The sequence below is a fragment of the Ailuropoda melanoleuca genome, chromosome 20 (assembly GCF_002007445.2).
Source record: "Ailuropoda melanoleuca isolate Jingjing chromosome 20, ASM200744v2, whole genome shotgun sequence".
Taxonomy (NCBI): domain Eukaryota; kingdom Metazoa; phylum Chordata; class Mammalia; order Carnivora; family Ursidae; genus Ailuropoda; species Ailuropoda melanoleuca.
In genome coordinates, this window is record NC_048237.1 from 20876330 (window position 1) to 20895201 (window position 18872).

General features: G+C 38.8%; 1 pseudogene; it reads left to right on the forward strand.

Annotated features, from left to right (window-relative positions):
- The first annotated feature begins 11809 nt into the window (after nt 1-11809).
- Nucleotides 11810-13281, forward strand: LOC105242376 (annotated as a pseudogene).
- Nucleotides 13282-18872: the final 5591 nt, after the last annotated feature.

Sequence of the window (18872 nt, forward strand, 5' to 3'; positions counted from 1 at the left end):
AAAAAAAAAATCTGGAAAAAATCAAAAGTTAAATACAAAGGATACAAAATCAGAAATAATAAGGGGCTATAGGGTCACTCATAAAAAGTCATTGTAAATATAAGACATGATTTAGTAGCTTTTTCACATTAAGAAGAGATTAAACATTGCATGCTCCCAAAATGTGGAGGAAATGGCATTCCCCTACCTCCATTTTCTGTCCTGTTCCTTTCCCTTCCTCATCCCACATATTGTTTGTCAGCTAGAAGACCCATAGATTGCAAACACCAATCGTGGTCTTCAGTGGCTTCCACATTCCCTTACTAAGGGCTTGAACTACCCCAACACCACCCAACTTGAAAAATACTGAATACATACAAGGCCTTGGTGGGAAGAGAGGGAAGTCTATATTTCTAATAGTTTCAGGACAGATAGGATCAGTAAATATTTGCCAAATTCCCTGTGATTTGTCTGCTCATCTTATATACCTATCTCACAATGGTCCCATTTGGTTAGGGTAATATTTTGAAATACTGATCTGCAAGGTTTTTTCTATCTGCAATTTCCCCTTTCTTTTCCCTTAATTCAAGTAAGCAGCCAAACTGTGCTCCTTGCTCAAATTAAATATGGAAAAAGGAGGACAGTAGCCTCCAATCTTCCTATTATCTTCAAAGCCTAAGATTTGGAGCACTGTAGAGGAGGTGAAAAGAAGAGGATTTTCAAAAAATGACATTGTATTCGCCAGAAACTTGAAGGGAAAGAGATTTCCCCCAGGGGGGAAAAAGGCAGGAAAGGGGAGGGGATTTCTCCTGGATGAAAAGAAGAGAGAGACAGAGACATAGTTCTATGGGTCTGCAGAGCCCAGAACAGCTTTGCTCTGCTTGCCAGCAGAACCACTGGGATAAGCAGCAAAGCCACTGAGAGAAAACATCTGTGTGCAGTAGAAAGGCAGACAGGACCACAGGCAGCCTTGCAAAAGATTCTGAAGACTCAAGTGAACATCTGGACTAACAAGTCCTAAGAAATGGATGATAAATATCTTCTCAGCCATCTGTGTAAGAAAAGGCAAGAATTTCAGAGGTTCACCCCTCCTCCCATTCTCTGTGACTTGGCTGGCGCTATGGCAGACATTGGAGGACTCTCTCGCTAACCTGAGGTAAAGTTCTACTTTCCTTTCTCCTGCATGAGACACTGTACCTACAAATACTCTAACTCTTGGATTGAGTCTTGATGAAACAAAAGACAGGAAAAGAAATATTTGGCATGCATCACTTTGCTGGTTGGCCTGCTGCATTCATCCCCGGGGACGATAAGCACAAAAGAGCACATTATCCATTTGACTTCTTGGAAGACAAAATGGGAAATACAGGAAGAATAAAAGATAACTATATATCAGAATATAATCTCAGCCATGTTCTTTCCTAAATAAATATTTTATATCCTTACAAATGAAATGCGCTTTACCTAAATGCTATTCCTGCCAGCTCCAGTACTCCCAGCCTCTAATTTCTACATTCTCAATATTTGGAGTAGAGGGATATCTGCTCCAGGCTCCCTAAGGATTAGATAAGAAGGTAAACCTAATGTGACAATTTCTCTTCTGTGTATGTATATGTGTGTTGGGGACCGAAGGGGACCATGTGATACCCCCTAACTCAGCTGGAGATTCTTCTCCCTGTCAGCACTGATTCCATACAACAGAGAAACAGAGAGCTCAGCCACAGGTAAAGGAAGCCTTGCCCCTCTTGTGGATGTAGAAAAAATGAGTGCTAAGCTGTTGTCTTTGGCAAAATGCCCGGTCAGATTGGTCAGGGAAGGTGGGATCCAACCCAAGTCTTCTCTTCTCATGCAAAGCCATCAACTTGCCCTAGCTTCACCTCAGTCTCTATGATGAGGTAGAATGGCAATAAATGAATGAAGAAAGTCCTCCCCTACTTGCTTACCATCCTACTGAGGAAGCCAGAGGTCCCTTGGGTTCTTTTAGAATCTCTTCGGGCACCAGGGGAGCAAACTCCTAATTGACTAGGATTTTTCCACCCTATTTCACTTCATTGTTCCAAACATGCCCATCTCCTTAAAGTCTTATAGCAATCACTAAAAATTTCAGGAAAAAATATCTCTGCCTTCATGAAAAAATTACTCATCTTCTCAAGATCTTTTATAACAAATCCTATGCAACTATTTGTATGGTTAACATTTAATTAACCCATTATTAAGTTTACAAGGACTACACAGAATATAATAAATGTTCCAGCTCACATACTTGGTTGTTATTAATTTCTCAGATAATAAAAGAAAAGTATTTTAAGTGATAGCACTCAGATTGCCAGATAATTTCAAACCAACACTTTAAGCTCGGAAAAAATCTGACTTGGTGTTACAACTCAAAGAGGAAAAAAAGAAAAAGGAAAATCTTCTTTATGCATTCCCCAACCTCCTCTCCCCAAGGTTCTACTTTAATTGCAAACACTGCTGTGAGAACTATCAATTATAGACTTTCTTTCTCAGCCAAAAACACTTTTAAGCCAAAGTGAAGTTAACTGAAGGAGGGGGCTGGGGAAGGTAAAACATTTCTTATAATATTGAGTCATGTTGAGGACATACTTTCAAAGGAACCCCTACTCTAAACTCACTTAAATCAAGCAACAGAAAAAAATGTTTCACTTTGAAGTGCTACAGGCAAAATGCTTCCTCTCATGTGTTCTGGCTTGTATATAGGCACACATATCCTGACTTATACCAGCAAGGATATGAAACGTTTAGCAAAAATTCATGCAATACCACAAAATAGAAGAAAACCAAATTTTAAAGCAGGAATAAATTAGGAAAGGAAAACAGACATGCAAGTAATAAACATAAGATGGGGACACCTGCATTGCTCAGTGGGTTAAGAATCTGACCCTTGGTTTCAGCTCAGGTCATGATCTCAGGGCCCATGTCGGGTTAAGTGCTGGGCATGACGCCTGCTTAAGATTCTCTCTCTCTCTCTCTCTCTCTCTCTTTCTCTGCCCCTTCCCCCTTACCTCTCTCTCCCTCTCTAAAAGAAAGAAAAGAAAAAGAAAAAACCATAAGATGAACCCATGAATGAGATTAGCAGAAAAAAAGAAGGGAGGGAGGGAGGGAGGGAGGAAGAGAAAATGGAAGGGAAGGAGGAAAGAAGGAAGAAGTCTGATACTTATTTATTTGCCAGAAGTGAGCCAAAAATTGGGAATTATATCAGTCATACCAGGAAGGGAAACATGAACAATTATGTGCTTCTCAGTGTCCATAAGATAAAACCCACCACTTCTTTAGAAGAAGCACAACTCTTCCTGATATAAAGAACAAATAAATGTTTTTCACATGGATCTGAAAGGAAGTAAACTTCGTGAGGTAATAAACTTCACTCTCCGTAGTACCCTTATAGTAAGTGTGACAATGCGTCTCATATGACTCTTTCTTTTAACACCCTGAAAGTAGTCAAGTGATGAAATGTCAAAGTTCAGGTTGGCAAAAGCAATTCTACAGGGGAGATCAGAAATGGGGTGAGGTTCCAGCTCTCTGCTTACCTGGCATGAACTAGCAATCAAATTTTTAAATGGACTGCAAATCCTTTGAGCAAACCAGCACGTATGTTCTTTCAACCAAATTATCAGTAAGGACTGAGCAATGGCGAGCCCTTCTTTCAAGTACCTAGGTTGTTATTATTCCAGGTTGAAGGCTCATTGCAGTTCTCTATGCTTCAACAGCTGGCCAAGCCAGAAGTAAGTTGTCATCTTCTTATGAAATTGAGGTGCCCAGAGACAACTTGATTTAGACGATGCCATTTCTGCACAGAGGTGGCCAAATGAATGGCTAAGTGCCCCCCGCCCCTTGAGCAGTGCTGCTTAAAACTACCTTTGTTTCAACCAGCAGCACTGGAGCCTCTGATGGTATCATGACCAACTCATCCTAAACAAAATTAAACTCTTAAAAGCTCTTGATTCTCTTAGAAATATAGACACAAAAAAAGAACATTGCTGCTTAACTATAAAAATGAAGAATTTGGCACATTTCATACAAAAAATTCTTTGCAGACATCAGGATTACAATATTCATGACTCACTACAGTGAATTTGCCAGAGAACCTAATTAAGGATCATCTTGGGCATTGGTCCTCTACCAAGCCTGCTCTGAATCCAAATGACAGGAATATTGTTATGTATTCAAACAGCACCTGTACTTACCCTTTCATAGCATTTATTACCCTGTACTGTAATTGCCTGCTTACTCTTTGCATCACTCAGGATGTAATTTACTTGAAGTAACAGAGAATCTAACTAATAGTGATTCAAATAATTAAAAATTTATTTTTCTCCCAAAATAGTAAGTCAGAGATAGGAGACTGCCAGCACTGGTTCAATTTCCTGGTGTCTCTGGGATTCTCCTGGTCTTTCCTTCATTTTTACCAGGTATCTGATAATGCTTCATATCCACATTTAAGACAGAAGAAGGTGGTAAAAGAGAAGAGAGGGGGTGGTCCCATCAGTGTCGCTTCATTTACCAGGACAACAAAAGTGTTTCTAGGTTAAAAAAAAAAAAAATCCTCCCACAAAATTTATTTTAACTTCTGTTTCACTGGCCAGAATTGAGTCACATGGCCAGCACGAAGTCCAGGGAAGGCTGGGAAAGTAGGGGACGGCATGGCCAGGAAGTCTGCGACCTAGCCTCTGGGTCAAAACCTTAGACTGATCACAATACACATCTGGGACTGAGCACAGTACAGGGCAAGGAAGAAGTCCAAAATAGGTATTAGGTATGGAACTAAAAGACTTATCATGCTTATATATTTCCTGGGTTAGATGTAATCTTCTTGAGGATAGAGATTGTATCTGTTTCATTTTTCTATTCTGCAAAACTTGGCACAGTGCCTGGCACATAGGAAATGCCTAGTGAGTGATTGTTGAGTGGATGAAGGAGAGAAGGAAGAAATAAGTGAAAAAAATGAAAGAAATATTAACTTCCCAGCTGTTCATCACCATAGTTTGCACTTACATAAGGATACAGACATATATACAAATATACATGTATATGTATGTGTGTGTATATATATACACACATACTTTGAATGCACTTGCATTCTAATTGTGTTCTATCTATTCTCTATTTTATTCCCACTTAGACACTCAGAAAATGCCACTACTGATGATGATGATGATAAAGTCTCTATAAGACAATTCTCTATGGAAAATCACAGTGCTAAAATAAAAAATAATATGTTAAAATATGTAAATATGTTAAAAGTAGATAGAATATTTTCATTGGCTCCATCAAAACACAAGTGCTTGTGCATTAGACATGCCACTATAGGAAACTTGTCCCTCTAAACCCAAAGAGGTATATACATATGATCAGTAAGTTTCATGTAACCAGTCCTTGCAAACAATACTCTAATAAGTTGCTTGGGGAAAACTCCAAGTGGAAGAATTATCATTTGTCTCTGAAAAAAAAGGAAAAAAAAAAGTGTGACTACCCGACACATAATTTGTGGAAGCAATCAATGAAATGCAAGCTTTATATTGGATTTAAACCAGAGCTTGCATAGAAGTTAAAGGAGTGTTCTTTATGGATTTAATTAAAATGCTGCATATGAGACCTTTCTAATCTTACTGTGCTGCAACTGTATTAAGAGCTCACATCAAAATATTTACATTTAAATATTTTATAATGCCACACTTTAAAATATTAATGATGCCACAAGTAATCCATGACATTTCTATAGCCTTTTCTGTGGTAAGTTTGTAAGAAAACAGCAGAGTCTAACCATGTTATCCCTAGTCAGTTATTTGAAATTCAGCTTAGCAAATACACCAGCTCACCCATTTCTACATTCTAATGAAAACTCCTCAAAGAACTTAACTTCTTGCTATTATAAATTGTTCTTATTCTGTTCTAGGTAGTGGCACTAGAAAGAACTGTTCTTGTATCATTAAGTGCCACTGCTGAGTTTAAATACACTACTTTCCAGAAAGATTTATTGAAAGGTTTCATGTGAGAACGGCAATGGTAAAACAGAATAAGTGAACAAGTCAGTGTTATTTCATGTGTTCTACAATGAAGAGATCTTTACAGAGACCTAAGGGCTATTTGGAAACACGTGGTATTGCAAAATGCTGCATTTGTTCATAGCAAAGCCTTTGTACTCTTAAGATTCATTTCTTAATATCATCTCCTTGAAAGCAACAGAGAACTGCCATCTCTGCATAGTCATGGATATATCTTTTTTATTCCTACTGTCTTTTTGTTGTCACTGGCCAAAACAGGCAACTGAGGAAGACATGATTCAAACTCTCATCCCTATAAACAAGTCAAACACAAGTTTACTGTGACAATAAATACGGTATAGATAATAAATGTTGGCAGCATCACCTTGAAATATGAAAGGTGATTATTCCATTTTTTTGTTGTTGTTTTTCCTTAGAGGAAGCTAATTATTAGGGCTAATCGTAAAGGAAGTTAATGATTAGAGGAACGGCAGCCAGGTGACAGGGACTCGACAAAACCTGCCAACTCTAGCATAAATTTGCTAAGGGATTTCAGATGCATCTGGCTATCAATTTTCTCTACTGCAAAAAAAGAACACCATATCATTTGCACAGTCTTTTAAGAAGTTCAAAACACACTGTTCTGCCTTCATGTGTTGGTATTATAAAGGGTTAAAATAGTGATAGTCTTGGATTTGGGGTTGAGATAGGAAATAGCCGGTAAGGTATAAAAAGCCCTTTTGGCAGAGCATTTTCCAAATTACAAATTAAGACTATATAAAATAATAATGATCTGGGGCACCTGGGCGGCTCAGTCAGTTAAATGGCTGCCTTCGGCTCAGGTCATGATCCCAGGGTCCTGGGATCGAGCCCTGCATTGGACTCCCTGCTCAGCAGGAACTCTCCTTCTCTCATTCCCTCTACTGTTTCCCCCACTTGTGCTCTTTGGCTCTCTCTGTGTCAAATAAATAAATTAAATCTTTAGAAAAAATAATGATAATGATCCATTCAGAGGTATATAATAGAACTGAAATCTCTTCAGGACAATTAATACCAGTGATAGGGCAGGGGGTTATTATCTTTCCTATTTTTCAGAGTCAGTTCTCAAATGCTGTTTATAATTACCATCTGAACTAACTTCTTAACCCTTATGATGTTTTTGCCTATAGCCTCAAGTTTTCTCTCTCACTCTTCCTAGAAAAACTATAAGTTTCTTAAAGATAATTTCTCTTTCCCTTCCTGGAATTCAAGATTTTTATCACACAGCTAACCACCCTGATGATACCAGAGTTTGGCATGCACATGTTCCTTCTCATAGAAGGAAATGTCTACTGTACTGCTTTAAAATACATTTAATCCATCTTTATTAGTAGTAGGAGTTTTGATTTTTTTTCAAAACATTTACATCATCCAAAAAATTGGAAAGATAGCCTAAATTTTTAAATCATATAATAACATTATAAGATAAAGGTCAGATCCACCAATACAATAAAACTCATGAACATGTTATTTTATCCCTATTTCAACTTTATTTATTGAGCGTTAACAATAGAAGACATCCCAGAAAACATGCATGACTTTCATCTCTATATTTCAGAAATTTGCATTCTAAACCCCAATGTCCCACAGCAATCACCCTCCAAACACGAAAGCAGATTGCCTGAAATAACGGGACAGTTTAGCGGGATCAATCTGAATGCTTCTAGACAGCTGAATGACATTTCACTTCGCTTTAGAACTGAGGGCCCAAATTTAATGAGTAAAAGGCCTTCAAGACAACAGGCACATTTCGCTCTTCTCCCTCTAGAACAAAGTAATTTAATTCGAAATGTATTTAACAAATATAGGCTGTTATAAATGCTGCGGAGAGCTTTAGTGAAGCGGGAGAGAACTCCCTATCTTCGGGTGGCTTACAATCGAGCTCTGCGGCAAAAACATGCCTGTTTGTGATGTTCCCAAATAACAAATGTAACTGTGGTAGGCAGAATTCTAAGATGGCCCCATAATCTCCAGCACTTCTTGTTACTCTCGTTATTATGTTACATAGCATGGCAAAAGGGATTTTGCGGATATAATTAAAGTTTTTAATCAGTTGACCTTAAAATAGATTACCCAAGGAGACCTACTATAAAATCATATAAATGCTTTTTAAAAGCAGAAAAGAGTTTTCTCCTGCTAGTTCCAGAAAAGGAAGTCAGAAAGATTCAAAGATTAAAAAAGGATTTGACAGGCCATTGCTTGCTTTGAGATGAGGATGGCCATGTAGCAAGGAGTGCAAGCATCCTCTAGATGAGAGAAGATTCCTGCTGATGGCCAACAGGGAAACAGGAACCTCAGTCCTACAACCCCAAGGAATTAAACTCTGCCAATAACGGCAATGAGCTTGGAAATAGATTCCTCACCAGAGTCTCCAGTTAAGAGCTCAAACTATCAGACACCTTGATAACAGATTTGTGAAGCCTTAAGCTGAGAACCCAGTTGAGTCCATCTGGACTTCTGATCTATAGAACTGTTAGATAATAAATGGGTGTTGTTTTAAGCTGCTAAGTAATCTTTTGATAATTTGTTACACGGCAATAGAAAGCAAATATAATGCTATACAATTACTGTCAAGTGGGGGGCAAAGATCCAATTGGTCTGGATTAAGTTGCTCCCATTTAACAGAAGGAAAGATTAATGTGGCTGAATAAACAGTCCCCCCTCCTTGTTTTCTGTAAGCATCATGCTTATTCCTATACCTGGGACCTTTGCACATTCTATACATCTTGCTTCTTGTGGCTTTCACTTTCTCTGTTAACCTTGTATCCACAGAAGACCTACCTCTTCACTGAAGCCTTCTGTGACATCTCTAGTCTAAGATGATATCTCTCATCAATGAACTACCATTGAATTCATAGCTACTTCTGAAGAATTTCCCACTGATCTCATTGTTTTAGGCTTTGTCCTCTCTTAGTACCCAAGCTTATAAGCTGAATTCTTTGTTGTGTCCCCAAATAATCAAATAAATTATTATTAAGTACTTGACATATTAAGTACTGTACTAATTAAAAATATGCCCTTGTTACTCTGTTGAGAAAGTCTTGAATAAAATTCATGGATTTTTATATTCATCTTAAACCAAATTAAGACTATTTCTTTTTTCCTAGCACATGCATTGCTAAACCCATAAGCTTACCTCCTTCTGAATCACAGTTAAAAATAACTCTGCACGAGCAGTTTTATATACTCAGCACTGACCACATATTCAATTACATTGAAGACACAGGATGGTAAAATGCCCTTGCTATAAAAACTTGCATACTCAGTTGATTTGTATCAAGAGTCGAACTATACCAGGATGCTCTTTTTAACATTGCTACAATTACTTCCTGAGAAATTATTTCAGGGGCCCCATCTACTTCTCAGAGCATAACTAATGTAGAAATATTATCTTTATATTCTGTTGATATGCTGCTGCTGGTTGGGCAACAATCAGTTTATTTACGGTCATCTGAAACCATTGTCTCAGACTAAAAAACATTTTTCCTCTCTCTGTTGCAGTTCTGTTCTCAAGTGATTGAGTGTTTTGTTTTCCCCTTTTAGTTCTCCCCAAGATAAATTTCTGAAGAAAAACAATTGTCTTCAAAGAGTGATTGTTGCTTAAAAGCAGGGAATTTTTTTTAATTAATATTCTTCAAAAATTCTTCAGAAATTTAGATTTAGGGGCACCTGGGTGGCTCAGTCAGTTAAGCATCTGACTTCAGGTCAGGTCATGATCCCAGGGTCCTGAAATCAAGCCTCACATCAGGGTCCCTGCTCAGTGGGGAGTCTGCTTCTCCCTCTCCCTCCGCCCCTCCCCCCTGCTCGTGCTCATGCTCTCTTTCTCAAATAAATAAAATCTTAAAAAAAAAAAAGAAATTTAGTTTTATATGACATCAATACAAACCCTCTCTAAAATGTGTGCCTCTAGGGGCACATAGGTGGCTCAGTCAGTTAAGCCTTCAGCTCAGGTGATGATCCCAGAGTCCTGAGATTGAGCCCCTCTATTGGGCTCCCTGCTCAGGGGGGAGTTTGCTTCTCCCTCTCCCTCTGCCACTTCCCCCTACTCCTGTTCTCTCTCTCTCTCAAATAAATAAAATCTTAAAAAAAAAAAAGAAATTTAGTTTTATATGACATCAATACAAACCCTCTCTAAAATGTGTGCCTCTAGGGGCACATAGGTGGCTCAGTCAGTTAAGCCTTCAGCTCAGGTGATGATCCCAGAGTCCTGAGATTGAGCCCCTCTATTGGGCTCCCTGCTCAGGGGGGAGTTTGCTTCTCCCTCTCCCTCTGCCACTTCCCCCTACTCCTGTTCTCTCTCTCTCTCAAATAAATAAATAAATTCCTTAAAAAAAAGTGGGGCTTGAAAGAATTCTACTCATCTCACAAAAAGCCTTTTTAAACCACTTTTCCCTTTTGTTTTTTCCCCATCCTCCACTCCTCCTTCTAGGAAGTTAACATTACTCTAAAAGAGTTTGCAGTAGTTGTCATATTCATAAAGACAAGTCATTAAGAACAATAAAAAAGAATGGTGATTTCAGTCATTTTTACAGAAGGAAGCCATAGGTCACANTTTATTTATTTATTCGACAGAGATAGAGACAGCCAGCGAGAGAGGGAACACAAGCAGGGGGAGTGGGAGAGGAAGAAGCAGGCTCCTAGCGGAGGAGCCTGATGTGGGGCTTGATCCCATAACTCTGGGATCACGCCCTGAGCCGAAGGCAGACGCTTAACCGCTATGCCACCCAGGCGCCCCTCAGTCATTTTTACAGAAGGAAGCCATAGGTCACATTCAGAAGATTTAGGCTTTAGTTCAGTTCTTCCAATTATAGACAGTGCCATCTTTTCTCCTTCCTGATCCTCAGATACTACAACTATAAAACACAGGCAACTATACCTACCCAGAAGAGATCATGGGATGACAGAGAGAATCAAATTATGCCAAATACGTTACATTTACTTTAGAAGCAGCAAAGTGCTTCAAGAATTCAATGCACCTAATTACTGGTAAATTGAGATTATAAATTATATACTATATGCATAAGTAACAATGTCTCAAAATCTTATATTTTCCTCAAAGTCCAAACCAAAACTGATTTCAATTCAGTAAACATTTACTGCCTAACTAAATGTAAAACATCTGGCTCAACATGATTAGTCTAATATAAAAACCTACTTCTCAATATAAAATCTATTATAATTAATTATGTATTATTATGAATGCTAATTATCATTCAGCTACTAGGATAAGTGCTTCACATTCATTATGTCCTTTAAACCTCACAACCACAACTCTGGGAGGTACGAGTCATTATTCTCTTTCTATAGATGAGGCAGCCAAGGTTCAGAGAGTAGGTTCAGAAAATGCCAGAGAACTGTCAAGTCACACAGGCAACAGATAAAGTGACTGGGACTCATACATAGTGTGTGGTCTCCAAAATCCCTACAATTCACCATTTCACATACATTAGAGTATAATAAAGAATAGTAAATAACAAAATCAAATGATGTAGTGTCTTTCATAGGTACAATGGATCAGAAAATGGGCCTGGCCTATAAAGGGAAGGCTTCATGGAAGAAGTGATGTTGAGTTGGAATATGAGGTGTGACTTTTAGATTCGTGACTATTCCATGTAGCACTGATGCAGGCTATGCACGGCATGGATACTCACTGAATAAATAAAACAAAAGTGATTTCCCTAGGCCTGGTACAGAGCACTTGGTTTTAGGAGCCTACTTTCTGCTTTTTCACAATGGATTTGCTGCCAGAACACAGGTATTGTGAAAATCACCACTCAACCTAAACCAAAATGGGAAAGGAAAAGACTCACATCAACATCATTGTCATTGGACACGTAGATTTGGGTGAGTCTACCACTACTGGTCATCTGATTTACAAATGTGGTGGGATCGACAAAAGAACTACTGAAAAATTTGAGAAGGAGGCTGCTGAGATGGGAAAGGGCTCCTTCAAGTATGCCTGGGTCTCGGGTAAACTGAAAGCTGAACATGAACGTGGTATCACCACCAATATCGCCCTGTGGAAATTCGAGACCAGCAAGTATTATGTGACCATCATTGATGCCCCAGGACACAGAAACTTTATCAAAAACATGATTACAGGCACATTTCAGGCTGACTGTGCTGTCTTGATCGTTGCTGCTGGTGTTGGTGAATTTGAAACCAGTATCTCCAAGAATGGGCAGACCCGTGAGCATGCCCTTCTGACTTACACACTGGGTGCAAAACAACTAATTGTTGGTGTTAACAGAATGGATTCCACTGAGCCACCCTACAGCCAGAAGAGATACAAGAAAATTGTTAAGGACGTCAGCACCTACGTTAAGAAAATTAGCTACAACCTCAACACAGTAGCATTTGTGCCAGTTTCTGGTTGGAATGGTGACTACATGCCAGAGCCAAGTGCTAACATGCTTTGGTTCAAGGAATGGAAAGTCATCCATAAAGATGGGAATGCTAGTGGAACCACACTGCTTGAAGCTCTGGATTGCATTCTGCCACCAATTCATTCAACTGACAAGCTCTTGAGTCTGCCTCTCCAGAACATCTACAAAATTGGTGGTATTGGTACTGTCCCTGTGGGCTGAGTGGAGACTGGTGTTCTTAAGCCTGGCATGGTGGTCACCTTTGCTCCAGCCAATGTTACAACTAAAGTAAAGTCTGTTGAAATGCACCATGAAGCTTTGAGTGAGACTCTTCCTGGGGACAATGTGGGCTTCAATGTCAAGAACGTATCTGTCAAAGATGTTCATTGTTGCAATGTGGCTGATGACAGCAAAAATGACCCACCCATGGAAGCAACTGGCTTCACGAGTCCGGTGATTATCGTGAACCATCCAGGCCAAATCAGTGCTGGATATGCACCTGTGCTGGATTGTCACACAGCTCACATTGCTTGCAAGTTTGCTGAGCTGAAGGAGAAGATAGATCGTGTTCTGGAAAAAAGCTGGAAGGCGGTCCCAAGTTCTTGAAATCTGGTGATGTTGCCATTGTTGATAGGGTTCCTGGCAAGCCTATGTGTATTGAGAGCTTCTCTGACTATTCTTCTCTGGGCCGTTTTGCTGTTCATGACATGGGACAGACAGTTGCTATGGGTGTCATTAAAGCACTGGACAAGAAGGCAGCTGGAGCTGGCAAGGTCACCAAGTCTGCCCAGAAAGCTCAGAAGGCTAAACGAATATTATTGCCAATACCCACCACCCCAGTCTTAATCAGTGGTGGAAGAACAGTCTCAGAACTGTTTGTGTCATTGACCATTTAAGTTTAATAGTAAAAGAATGGTTAATGATAACAATGCATCATAAAACCTTCAGAAGGAAAGGAGAATGTTTTGTGGACCATTTTGTGTGTGTGTGTGGCAGTTTTATTAGTTTTGTTTGTTTGTTTGTTTTAAAGATTTTAGTTGNAAAGCACTGGACAAGAAGGCAGCTGGAGCTGGCAAGGTCACCAAGTCTGCCCAGAAAGCTCAGAAGGCTAAACGAATATTATTGCCAATACCCACCACCCCAGTCTTAATCAGTGGTGGAAGAACAGTCTCAGAACTGTTTGTGTCATTGACCATTTAAGTTTAATAGTAAAAGACTGGTTAATGATAACAATGCATCGTAAAACCTTCAGAAGGAAAGGAGAATGTTTTGTGGACCATTTTGTGTGTGTGTGTGTGTGTGGCAGTTTTATTAGTTTTGTTTGTTTGTTTGTTTGTTTTAAAGATTTTAGTTANTTTAGTTGTTTATTTGACAGAGACAGCTAGCGGGAGAGGGAACACAAGCAGGGGGAGTGGGAGAGGAAGAAGCAGGCTCCCAGCGGAAGAGCCTGATGTGGCAGTTTTATTAGTTTTAAAACTCAGTACTTTTTAATGGAAACAACTTGACCAAAAATCTGTCACAGAATTTTGAGACCCATTAAAACAAAAGTTTAATGAGGAAAAAAAAGGAGCCTTCTTTCTAAGTTCATCATTTTTATCTATTCCCTAATTGATAAACTTTCTTCTTCCCCAATTTACCTTCCCTGGTTAACATTTAGTTTGCATCATCTAGACACACAGAAGAGTGATACCCTTGAGTTTCTATTGTTGTTGCCATTGCTTTGAACCATATTCATATTGAGAAAATTTGTCATATAAAAACTCTATAAACAAAGATTTTGTTCCTGATTCCTAAAAGACTCAGAACATGCAAAAGGATTTACTCTAAAGGGATATTTTCAAAACAAGGCCTTGTAAATAATAAAGAGAAATTTCCATCTGGGTAAATGATCAATAATTAGCCTTTTAATGATGACTATTGTGGTCTTCCATCTGGCAAGCTATTTATTTTTGCCTTTAAATTGAACTAAAAATCCATTGGGCAAGATTTTATTTATTTCCCTTTTCTGTATTTCTAGGTTTCATTCAGTGTATTATTACAGATACCATGCAAAATGACAGCTTTGTATTTTAATCTTTGCTAAATATGGAAGCTGGACAATTAAAATGGCTAAAGCCATTTCTTTCTCCGATTCTCCCAAAACTACCATTCTGTTACAGCCTAGACTNTTCTCCGATTCTCCCAAAACTACCCATTCTGTAACAGCCTAGACTCTTCATTTTGTAAGGAATGGAAAACCCAATTCAAACTGACTTAAACAATAAAGAGGATTTATTGATTCATGTAACTGGAAGGTTCAGAGAAATGAAAGACTTCAGTGTTGGTTTGATTCAGCAGTTCAACAATGCCATCAAGGACCTGGTTTCTTTCCCTCTTCCCTCTGCTTTTCTTTTAATCACCACTGGCCAATGTCTTTCTTCTCTGGTGTGACCAAAAAAAAAAAAAAAAATTCCTTCATCACTTTCACATACTCAAATCACAGTGTCCAGAAGGGGAGAAAGTACTGATCAGCTCCCAGCAAACTTCTCTTCATATCTCCTAGCCCAAATTAGGTCATGGTCCTTTCCTAAGCCGTTGGAGAAAGGACTCACTGATTGGCTTAGACTGTTCTCTGAACCCAGGGACAAAGAGGATGTAATTAGCCTGCTAGGATTAAAAAAATTAGAACCCACCCCTAGTATTGTAGGTCTCATCCCACCCCTAACCACAAGGCTACTACAAAAATGGGAGTGATAAAGATGCGATAGCAAGAACATAATTGCAATATCCACTAAATAATCCTGTCTGATCAAACAGTCCTTCCCTACATTTTAGTGTATTGCTGTAAATCCATATCATCCCTTAATCCATAAACTATCCCAGGACTTTTTTCTAGCAACCACTCCCTCAATTCCTCCCTCATATTGCATGGAATAAGCAGACTGAGAAGGCAGTCTTCAAATTGTGAACCAAAGTTAAAGAAAGAAGGGTACTACAAATTGTAGCCAAGTGCTTAATACACCGGCTTATCAAAACACAGATTCCTGGGCTCCTCCACTGACATGCTATAACATAGGCATTTCAAAAGGGGTACACATGTACTGAGAGGGATAAAAAAGCAGCTCCACACTTCTGAGCACAACAGCTTCTCAGGACGCTGTGGGCACACTTTACTCAATAGCAGGTACCTGGGCACCAGGATATAATTTCACCTTCTTCATAAACTGGCAGTATTTTCATCCATGTGGTGCCGACCTACCCAGCAATGTGCTCCATGGAAGACTATGACTCTAACAATATAAACATGAATTAGCATATCTACATGTTTTGGCTCAATCCCTCAAGGGGATTTTTTTTTCTGAAGAGGAAAAATTAATAGTACTATGTATCTAAAATGCATTTTGCCACCTAAGGAAAAAAAAAACCCAAATTAAAAGCCTTCACTGAAAACAAAAGACCTGTAAAGGAAGAAAACAAAGCAAATGTCTATGATCTAGCAGAATATGGTTTAGTTTGAGCAATCCATTTTGAAAAGAAAAATCATAAAGATAAGCAGTCATCTGTTCACAAACCATGACGGACATTCAACTAAATTTCCTTTTATCTTTGTTTATATGACAACTCTTATTATCACATTCAGATGGACTTCTGAATTCTGAACCCTGAATTAGAAATGGTACATGTAACAAAGTTTTGTAATATTCATCGGTCAGAAACAAAAGCTTTTTAAGTCTCATTTAAACATGGTTTGTATGTCTAGTAAACAAAATACATTCCCTAAACTCAAAGAAAATTTAATGCCACCTTGATTACCTCTAGTATTGATCCAGTGGAAGAATTTACCAACATGCTGAAAACAGTTGAATGCCAGCGTCTTTGCTTTTTTCTTATTTAGCACACAATAAAAATCATAGGATAATGTAAGAATCCTGGTTCTATGTTCCAAGTTGCAAAATTCCGCACATAGTCATTATTATTGGATAGAATTACGGAGTCTTAGCAACTTGCATTTGTAACTTCACTAAAAAAAAAAAAAACACACGTGTTGGCTTTTTTTAAAGATTTTATCTATTAATTTTTGAGAGAAAGCACAACTAGGCCAGAGGGGCAGAAGGAGAAGCAAATTCCCCACTGAGCAGGGAGCCCAATGCAGGACTCAATCCCAGGACCCTGGGATCATGACCCAAGCCAAAGGCAGATGTTTAACCAACTGAGCCACCCATGTGCCCAAAACATGTTGGGTTTTAAGAAGAAACTGTTCTTGCTCTCAAGATATTTTTTCCCTGTATCTTCTCTGATACAGGAAAAAGAAAAGAGGCCACAACTTGGAAGTTTTAGTATATTTTCTGTAGGCAAACTTCTTTCTTCTCTTTTCTTATTAAAAACAAACAGGACCCTATAAATGTTTTCCAAAAATAAATTTTTCTTAATAGTGCAAAGAAAGATGATAGATTTAGTAAATTTGTCATCTACTTATGATAGGCAACTGATAGCATAGGATACTGAGGTGATTATAGCTTTCTATTGCTCTTTCTATTAATATTAGCACCCTGATAAACATCCTTCTTGAGAGAATGAAGAAATGAAATGTTTTCACTTAAGAGATGATGTTCTCCAATTACTATAAGTAATGACTGATATTTCAAGTAACCTGGTTGCTGATTTGAACCAGAGCCCAGAGGTCTAGGCCAACCTCAAAGTAAAGTATTCTGGGCAGAGTACTAGGGTATAGAACCAAGATTTATCAAGGGACTATGTCCAGGCAATCTAGGTTAGGCATCAGAACATGAGGACCAAGCACAGAAGCAGAGGTCAAGTGTGAGCTGGAAATATTAGATTGGAATAGAAGGTATGGATGGTATTGTCCCCTAAGCCTGCATACCTGGATGCCCTTTTAACAGCACCTGTGACTTCCAGAAGTGGGTAGGGTCTATTAACAGTACCAGATTGCTTCAGACATACATGAGAAGCCCACAGAAGTCTCCACTGAGATCAATTTGAGATTATTTGTTTCATTTTTAATTTAAATTTTTTAATAAAAATTTTTAATTATGTTATGTTAGTCACCATACAGTATATCCCAAGTAAATTCTAATTAGTTAAAAGATAGTGTAATATTAGTTTCAGGAGTAGAATTTAGTGACTCATCATTTACATATAACACCCAATGCTCATTCCAACAAGAATCCTCCTTAATACCCATCACCTATTTCCCATTCCCCCCACTCATCTACCCTCCAGCAACCCTCATTTTGCTCTCTATAGTTAAGAGTTTCTTACGCTTTGCTTCCCTCTCTTTTTTTTTTTTTTAAGATTTTATTTATTTATTTGACATAGAGACAGCCAGCGAGAGAGGGAACACAAGCAGGGGGAGTGGGAGAGGAAGAAACAGGCTCCCAGCAGAGGAGCCTGATGTGGGGCTCTATCCCAGGACTCCGGGATCACGCCCTGAGCTGAAGGCAGACGCTTAACGACCGAGCCACCCAGGTACCTCATGCTTCCCTCTCTTCCCTCCCCCGCCATGTTCATCTGTTTTGTTTCCTAAATTCCACATGAGTGAAAGCATATGGTATTTCTCTTTCTCTGGCTGATTTATTTCACTTCACATAATACTTTCCAGTTCTACCCACATAATTGCAATAGGAAAGATTTTGGTTTTTTTGATGGCTGAGTAATATTCCCGTGTGTGTGTGTGTGTGTGTGTGTGTGTGTGTGTGTATCACCTCTTCTTCATCCATTCAACAGTTGATGGACATTTGGGTTCTTCCCATTATTTGGCTATTCTTGATAATGCTGCTATAAACATCAGGGTGCATGTGTACCTTTGAATCAGTATTTTTGTATCCTTTGGATAAATACCTAGCAGTGCAATTGCTGGGTGGTAGAGTAGTTCTATTTTTAACTTTTTGAGGAACCTCTATACTGTTTTCCAGAGTGAGGGCACCAGTCCACATTCCCACCAACAGTGAAGGAGGGTTTCCCTTTCTCTGCATCCTTGCCAACATCTGTTTTTTCCTGGGCTGTGAATTTTAGCCATTCTGACAGGGAGAGATTGTTTTTTTAATTTTCTGCACCCATGCGTGAGGCAACTTTATCACAAAAACAAGAGTTAAACGTCCTTGTCAAATGATCTATAATTTTCTCTAAAGAATAAGGTTTAATTGTCAAATATATACAAAATATTTTTTTCCAAAGTCCAAGTGAGAAAAAAGTGAACTTCCTCAAAAGCTTCCTCAGGAGATCATGAAAAGCACTTTTCTTTCCCAGGGAATGAAAGCAGCCAATCCAAATTTTATTTCATTTTTATGAGACCCACATGAAAGCACCTATTTCTGAAGGAACAGAGTTCTACTGTTTCTAGGCCTTCTATTTCAACTTTCCTTTTTCTCCCAAGATTCCTGCAGTCAGGACAGCCCACAGCCATCAGCTGGGCCAGGTGAACACCTCACTGGATACCTCATTGGGTTCTAAGAATTCTGCCAGTGAAAGAAGAGATTGGAGGCACATA